General features: G+C 37.1%; 1 pseudogene; it reads right to left on the bottom strand.

Annotated features, from left to right (window-relative positions):
* Nucleotides 1-1,602: 1,602 nt before the first annotated feature.
* LOC137715747 (receptor kinase-like protein Xa21) lies at nucleotides 1,603-6,093 on the bottom strand (annotated as a pseudogene).
* Nucleotides 6,094-8,464: the final 2,371 nt, after the last annotated feature.

The raw sequence follows: 8,464 nt of genomic DNA, 5'->3' as shown, positions 1-8,464 counted from the left end.
CGCTTAATTATCATGCATAAATTGGATGCTAGGATATAAGGAAATTTCACAAGTAGTAAAGGTTGATGATCTCAATCGCGTTAAGTAAATTCTTGGCATAAGTTTCATGCAATCATAGTAACAAGTGCTTCGTTAATGCTTATGGTTTTCATAGAACTTAATGATTCTTGCTTGTATCTCTATTATGCAATCATGTAGGGGATTTGTGGGGAATGTTTTGGGTTGTCGTATGCAATCATCCAATTCAATAACGTTAGGAAAATCTGAGGGTTAATTAGTGCAATTCACGATTAATCTGGGGCGTTGAGAATTCATGGTTTATTGAAAAGCAATTGGAAATCGTTTTATATGCAAGTATAACATGTGTGGAGATGAACCCCTTAGCTAGCATTCATCCATATTTTCATCACATTCATATTTACATTCTGCCTTTAAATTACAATCTGCCCATTTAGTTAAATTCGTCCAAACACAATCCCCCCATATTTTGTTGAGTCTTAGTCATTCAAATCTGTTTTGAGTCATAGTAGTCTTGTTAAGAGTCTTTAAGTTTAGTTTTTGTGTTTTTAAGTCAATTTATATTAGATTAGCACCCCTAGTTAATCCCCGGTTAGAACGATCCCTACTTACATCATTACTACAATTGTCACAAATAGGGTTTAATTTGTGTGTCACATTCTTAACGCATCAGTCTCTGGGTTCAACATGGGATTGGAACGTGCCAATATGTGCTTTTTTAGTATTACAGATATTGGGTATTATTGATCAGTTTTTTAGGTTTCTTTTATTATTTTATAATTCATTATGAGGTAAATCTATAGTTTTAATTGGGTTGTCTTACCCGAATAATAAAGAAGAAACATATGACGAGTTCATCAATAATCATTTTTTGTTTTATTGAAATTTGGAATACAATTTTGATATTAATAGAAAACAAATATAGAATTGCATCACTATACCGTATATCAGTATCTTAGTACTTTGGATTGGCAGGGTCTGTCCATTTACACCTCTGGGTGGTGGTAGTGGTGGTTTGCTGATGGCTTTCTTCTATAAAATGTCTGGCCTTATGCTTTGTTTATTGTATATTTAGAAATTATACAATTCCAATGTAATCTAACATGATTCGATTTGCACCAGATATGGAGTGTTTCAAAGAAAAGGGTACATTTTATCGGGAGAAATATCAATGAACGATTTGACAGGGTAAATTCATCCTTTGCTCAATAACAAAAGCAAATTTCAGGTACCATTTATTTCTGTTAGACATTATTGGATATTACAAATGTCAAATAACTAGAAACACATGGCTTCTGATAGCGTTTAATAGTTAACCACTTTTTCTTTTGCCCATTCTGTCTTGCGTATTCACGCGTTTGTTTTTCTCCTGCAATTTGGTTTATGACAAATACATGCTAACTGTTACCATTCCCAAGCCGAAGCAGTAAGATCATTTACGTATTTCAGAATGAATGATAAGATCTTTAGGGCTGAAAATTGGAGTAACTTCGTTCCTTTTGTTAAAAAGATGAGCACAAATTGGTAAAGCAGCCAAAAAACCCAACTTACCAATAAGTTTATTGAACTACCTAGAAGAGCAACCTCACAGCCCTATAATTTTTTGTCAAGGGCATGTGTAGAAGTTTAGAAGTTTGTCACTTCCTGATATATTGACTGAAATAACATTGTGCTCCCATGACCCGTGTTCTTGACCTGGAAGTGTAAATTTTTGAAACGGATTTGGTTGGCCGTAGAAATTGAATGCATCTTTATATTTTCATATAGGAAGAATAACAGGAATTGCAATCTTGGTACTACTGGTCTCATTGCCTTGTCAAATACAGGTATGACAATTCAATTTTAGGAATATCTTCATATTTTCATATTCGTCACTATAAGAAAATAATGTAGTTTTTGAAGATCGAAAACAAAAATAAGAAAATGGATCCGAAAATATAGAGAACAAAGAACTAGGAATTCACTCCTCCAGAGTCCTTCAAATACTTAGCCTTGATTTTATTGAGTGTGACTACGGCATCTTTCATGTTAATCCTTTCTTCCGGCAATGCTGCAGAGCAAACTAAAGCTAATCTCATAACGGATGATAAGCAATCCCTCCTGCTCACGAAATCACCATTTTCCTTGGTCCCAAGTATATCGGCATCCACAACTTCATCTATAGCAGCATCTAGAAATAATGAATCTGCAATCCATTGCCTTAAATTCATTTCCTCAACAAACATCTCATCCGTTGGCTTCCTTTTTGTGAATGTCTCCATGAGTACAATACCAAAACTATACACATCCCCTCTAGTCGAAACGATTCCTTCCATCCCAAACTCTGCAAAATTTGTTTGTGAATTTAGTTATATATGATAAAAAGAAACTTATAACTCCTAATAAGACCAACATATACAAATTGAGAAAATACATCACCTGGAGCCATATATCCAACTGTGGCTAGGGTCTTGGTTTCCGTCATTGAATCTCCACCGCCGATGAGTCTTGCAATGCCAAAATCAGCAACATGTGCAACCATATCATCATTTAGTAGTATATTGCTTGGTTTCACATCACAATGAACGATAGGTATCGAGTAACCATGATGAAGATATTCTAGTGCCAATGCAATATCTTTCATTATGTCCAACCTCTGCAGGATATTCATGGAGTGGTTTGGAGAATACAACCACTGTTCAAGGCTTCCATTAGGCATCAATTGAAGTACCAGGGCTTTGAAATCAAGTTCATCGCAGCAACTTATGATTTTAATAAGATTCCGATGACGGATATTGCTTAGCATTTCACATTCCTTATCAAAACTCTTGAATGCCGCTTCTAGCTGTAAATTGAAAACTTTGACGGCAATATCTATCCCATCTGAAAGTGCTCCTCTGTATACTGAGCCAAAACCCCCCGTACCAAGTAAGTTAGTCTCATGAAATCCATTTGTCGCCTTTACAAGTTCTAGGCGCGAAACTCTTCTCCAAAGAACTTGATGTAGCGAGGCAGTTTCTCTTACAACTTCACCTTTCCTTTTCCTGCATAGTATCAGAATCAATGTAGCAGCCACTAGGAGTATTACTGACATGACCCATAAGATGATATAGTTAGCTTTCCTCCAATTTGGCTTAACTTTTGTTCTATTTTTGCACAATGGAACATGGAGTCGGGAAACACCGCAGAGTGCACCGTTTGATACAAATGAATCAGCAGAGAAGTTTCCGAAAGGCCCGCCGGTTGGAATTTCTCCATGGAGTTTGTTGAAAGACAAATTCAGATGCTTGAGATACAAGAGTGCTTCCAATGACTTTGGGATCACTCCAGATAGATTGTTTTTGGACAAATCCAAGAATTCTAGGCTCAGCAAGGTTTTAAATGAACTGGGAATAAGGCCTTCTAAATAATTGTTTGCCAAGGAGAAACTAATCATATTTTGAAGACCACCAATGCTACCGGGAATGTTTCCGGAGAAATGGTTATTTGATAAATCCATATCCACCACATGTTCCAACTTTCCGATGTCTTCTGAGAGTGGTCCAACTAGAGAATTGGACGACAAGTTTAGGTGTAATATATACTTGAGTTTCCACAAGGAAGATGGTATTTTAGAAGTTAACAAATTGGACCCTAATGATAGACTTCTTAGAGCTACTGACAAAGTACCTAAGCAGGAAGGAATAGAACCAGAGAGCCGATTACCACCCAAATGTAAATCGGCTAGGTTGTTTAGTTGACAGAGTTCATACGGGATATGTCCTCGCAGTTTGTTATCATTCAAATACAAAGCTTGGAGATTTTGTAGCCTTTGTATTGAAGTTGGAATTGCTCCACTCAACTGATTGTTTCCCAGGTGTAGTGATATCAAGCTGCTCAGATTGGCAATATCAACGGGAATGGTACCCTTGATGTTGGAAAATCTTAAATCAACTTGTTGGAGTGACGTAGAGAGATTCCCACGAGAAGTTGGAATCGTGGTGTTTAGTGGATTACCTGCCAAGTATAATCTTGTCAAATTTCTAAGATTAAACAGGCAAGAGATAGTGCTTGCTGCTTGTGGAGTAGAAGCATCAATCGTCAAATTATTCCAGTACAAGTTGAGGTAGTCGAGGTTTTTCAAGGAACAAAGCGTGACAGGAAGAAACCCAGTAAATGAGTTTCCACTCATGTCTAGCCCCCTGAGCTTGGAAGCATTGGAGAAGTTAGGGAGTAGTCCGGCCATGAGGTTATTTTTGGCTACATGAAGGATTTCTAGGTTTGGAACGTTAAGACCTATGTTTGCTGGGAGGCCACCTGATAGCTGATTTAAACAAAGCCCTATTTCTCTTATCCTGGAGTTGTTGAAGAGTTTGAATGGGATGACACCAATGAGATTATTAATCCCCAGTGCCAAACTCTTTAACTGTGGAAGATCACCAATCTCATCCGGTATTATACCTGTCACAATTTCGGCACATTTGCATTAACTTTTTAACTTCTATTTAACTAAAAACTAAAAACGAAATGATTATCAAATAGTCTGAAATTTACTACCTGTTAAATTATTGTCTTCAAGATAAATCTTGGTTAAGTAGGTCAAATTACCAAGACTTTTGGGTATGCTTCCACGGAAATTGTTAGACCCTAATACAATTTCACGAAGCTCTTTGCATTGCCAGAGTTTGGTGGGAAGAAGACCGTCAAGCTGGTTTTGACCCAAATTAATTTGTCGAATACTGGAAAGATGCTCACATATATTGTCCGGAAGACTGCCACTCATGTTGTTCCTGAATAGAGCCAAAGTAGTCAAAGAAGATATGTTGAGGGCAGGCACAAAAGCAGAGCCTTTTAGGGCATTGTCCTCCACATACAACTCCTCCAGCTGACCTAAACGGCCTATCTCGTTCGGAAGTTCTATAAAATCAATCCGTGTATAATGTTAAAATCATGTATACATATATGGGAGCAGCTTCTTAGTGGGAATCCTACTGTACCGTAGCAAAACTGTGATACATTCTAAGGACCATGTATTCACTATATAGAACCTCTTTTTTGCTCTAGAATACAGGGATCTTACACGGTATATATACGATCCTACGATAGTTCTCTCATCTCATTTTTTGCTCAAGTTTGAACAAGATCCTAGCTAAGAAGGGGCGTGTGTATATATATAACAAAACCAAAGTCATACAGTATACCTTTGAACTTGTTGTCGACAAGGTATATGCCTTTCACCATTGTTAAGTTGCCTATTTCTCTGGGTATGCTACCTGTTAAATATGTGCATGCATGCCAACAAAAAAGAAGGGAAAAAAACAAATGAGATGATTGTTATACATTTTATAATATAGATGTTAAAATGTAACAAAGATGTTAAATGTAATGAAGCAGGAAACACTGATTTATATGCCTAGTGGTTGGTAATGGTGGTACGTACGTACCTGATAGTTGGTTCCTGCTCAGATTAATTATTTCGAGTGCAGATAAGTTGAAGATAGCAGCGGGTATGAAACCAGAGAAGCCATTACCGTACAATTTGATGGTTTGAAGTTTAGGAAAGGACCCAAACCACGAAGGAATGGTTCCCATAAAGTTGTTGTTTCCAAAGTTAATTCTCTTCAACCGGCGCAAACGAGACAATTCTTGGGGTAGGGGACCATGAAAACTATTATTATTAAGGCCCAACTTAACGAGAAATGAGAGGTTGCCTAGATGCGGGGGAATAACCCCGACAAGACCCATGGATGAGAGATTTAAGGCCGTGACTCTATGGTGGCGAGCACCGCAGGTAACACCAACCCAGTTACAAATGTCGGAATTGGAGGCAGAGGACCAGTTGGCGGTCAAGATGTTTTGAGGGTCACTAGTGATTTGAGCTTTGAGAGCAAGAAGCGCAGACTGATCTGTGCTGAAATTGGTATGAGCTATTGCTAATGCACCTGCAGTAAAGTAATTAGCCATAATCATCATATAGATATAACACAAGCAGTGTATCATCGACAACATTCTTGACAGTAGGAAATGACTTCTCTCCATACACAGTATATGTATACTCTCCTTAATTGTAGTAGTTTTCGTCTTTCGGTTTTAATTCGATGGAAAACTTGAACTCATTACATTTACATAAATAGGGAAACAAGATGGTGTTACCAAGACTTGTGCACGACTTAGGCTTGCCCGGCTTCTACTTCGAGACTTGCATTGCCCGGCTTCTACGTCGAAGTGAGGAGACTTAGACTTCGAACGAAGACTTGTGATTTGGATTTTTTACATATCAAACACACCATTCATTTTTTGCTGATTGCTTTTGACAGCGTGACTCCACTATCTCCAATGCATTATTGCTGATGCCCTTAGTCGCGTAGCGTAGGCAACCGCTCTTTTTGCTTTTGAATAAAGTAAAGTAGGTATCTTTATCAAGAGGTGTCTTCAATTATGATTTTGAGAAATTTTAATTTTTTTTAATAATGAATTTAGGGGTATTTAATCAGGATTTTAAGTGATTCTTTGAAATTTAAGATGTATTTAATTAAAATTTTAAGATTGTTTATTAAAATCCTTAGAAATCCAGGTGTATTCAATTAGGATTTTAAAGAAGTTTATAACATTCCAGGTGTATTCAATTATAAATTGATTTTAAAGAATTTGAGAAAGTTGAGGAATTAGATGGAATTGGAGAGATTTCGTTGTGTATTTTAAGCATCCACAAATCTCACCTCTCCCCATGAGATTTCAAGGGAATTGAATCAAAATTTTATATGAAATCTTTACAAATCAATTAAGGGGTTGTATTCAATTGAGAATTTGAGAGACTTTAATAGATTTATAAATCCATGGATTTTTATGGAGTTTAATTGATTTGTAGAGATTTCATTTAAAATTTTGATTCAATTCCCTTGAAATCTCATGGGAAGAGGTGAAATTCGTGGATGCTTAAAATACACTACGAAATCTCTCCAATTCCCTCTAGTTCCTCAACTTTCTCAAATTCTTTAAAATCAATTTCTAATTGAATACATTTGTAATGTTATAAACTTCTTTAAAATCCTAATTGAATACATCACGTGTTACTATACAAATTGTGAAATATGTGTGCTAAAAGGTTAATAACTTAAAAAATAAAATTTCTCACCAATTCTATTAAAACAATTGGTGTACCACTTGTGTTCCCTTTCCAATGAAAAATTTCTCGAAACATCCTGGTTGTCAGATTCCTCCAAAAGCGTCTCACCTACTGTGAGTGCATCAAAAGAGGTTCAGCCCACTGCTAAACCTCAAGGGTGCGTTTGGTGCACCGGACTGTCTCGGACTGGACTAGCTGCAGGGACTAAGCTGGACTAACTTAGTAAAGAGTTTGGTGCAGTGTCTAACTAAGAAGTAGGATAATGATTTTTTTTTTTTTTTGTTTGTTTGGAAACTAATGAAAATTCTAGTTAACATTAGCCAATTGTGAATAGGGGGAAATTGGAATGTGAATAGGGCATGGTGAAATGGCACAACCACAGTGCAAGGTGGTCTTAAAATCTACACTACAAATGACGAGAATAAGATCACATTGATGTGGGACATTGTCAACCCTTTGATCATCTCAAGAATAATAGTGATGGATAGTTTTGCATTAATCAAAGAATTTACATGGTATCAACAAGATTAGGGGTGGAACCTAGTCTGGTTTGAACCCTTAAGCAAATGAGAGTTTTATGGCTGGTGTGGAGCATTCAACATATGTGTCCCCTTAGGAACTTACGGCTTGAGCGAGTTCGAGTGCAAATGCCTCCCAGGGTTTCAACCCTTGTTGGAAGTTGAGTGGAACATGAAAAGTGCATTGAGTGGCTATGTGAGGAAGCACGAGGCATGCAGAAATGGCGAAGGTTTTATCAAAGTTGCCAACGTGAGAACTCCTAACACATCATGGGCACTGGTGGATACGAATTTGAGTTGGAAACAATGTGAGGATAAGTGCTTGAGAAACTGCTCTTGCTTGGCATACACAAAATTATGAGTTGGCTTAATTTACAAAATCATGCTTCTTAGTAGATCCCCATAATTTACAAAATCTTAGTTAACATTGGCCAAAATATTTCACAGTACAAGGCTAAGTTAGAAGCCATAACCTAAGATTGTATGATTAACAAAATACATCCTATGTCAAAAGGCACCACATAATATAATCATCCGCTTGCTTTGTCGCTTAAAAGCCTTTGGACGAACACTTTCTTGAGTTCTGAATCTATTGACCTGAACACTCCCACATTTTGTGGTTTTTCCAAAATAAGAGTCAATCCATCAATTGATCCATAGGAGAAAGACCCATTGCTTTAAGTTCGCTAGCTATGTCACTATGATCTGCGGTACCTCGAACTATAGCTTTAATTACCATTTGCATCCTTTTCCCACTTGCAACATAAAATTCTTTCAGTCCATTGATAATTGCCTCGGTTCCATCACTTGAACTTCCCGTAGCTCTTTTCCTCTTTCTTTGGCT

The sequence above is a fragment of the Pyrus communis genome, chromosome 14, assembly GCF_963583255.1.
Source record: "Pyrus communis chromosome 14, drPyrComm1.1, whole genome shotgun sequence".
Lineage (NCBI taxonomy): Eukaryota > Viridiplantae > Streptophyta > Magnoliopsida > Rosales > Rosaceae > Pyrus > Pyrus communis.
This window is presented reverse-complemented; position numbering and strand designations above follow the sequence as displayed.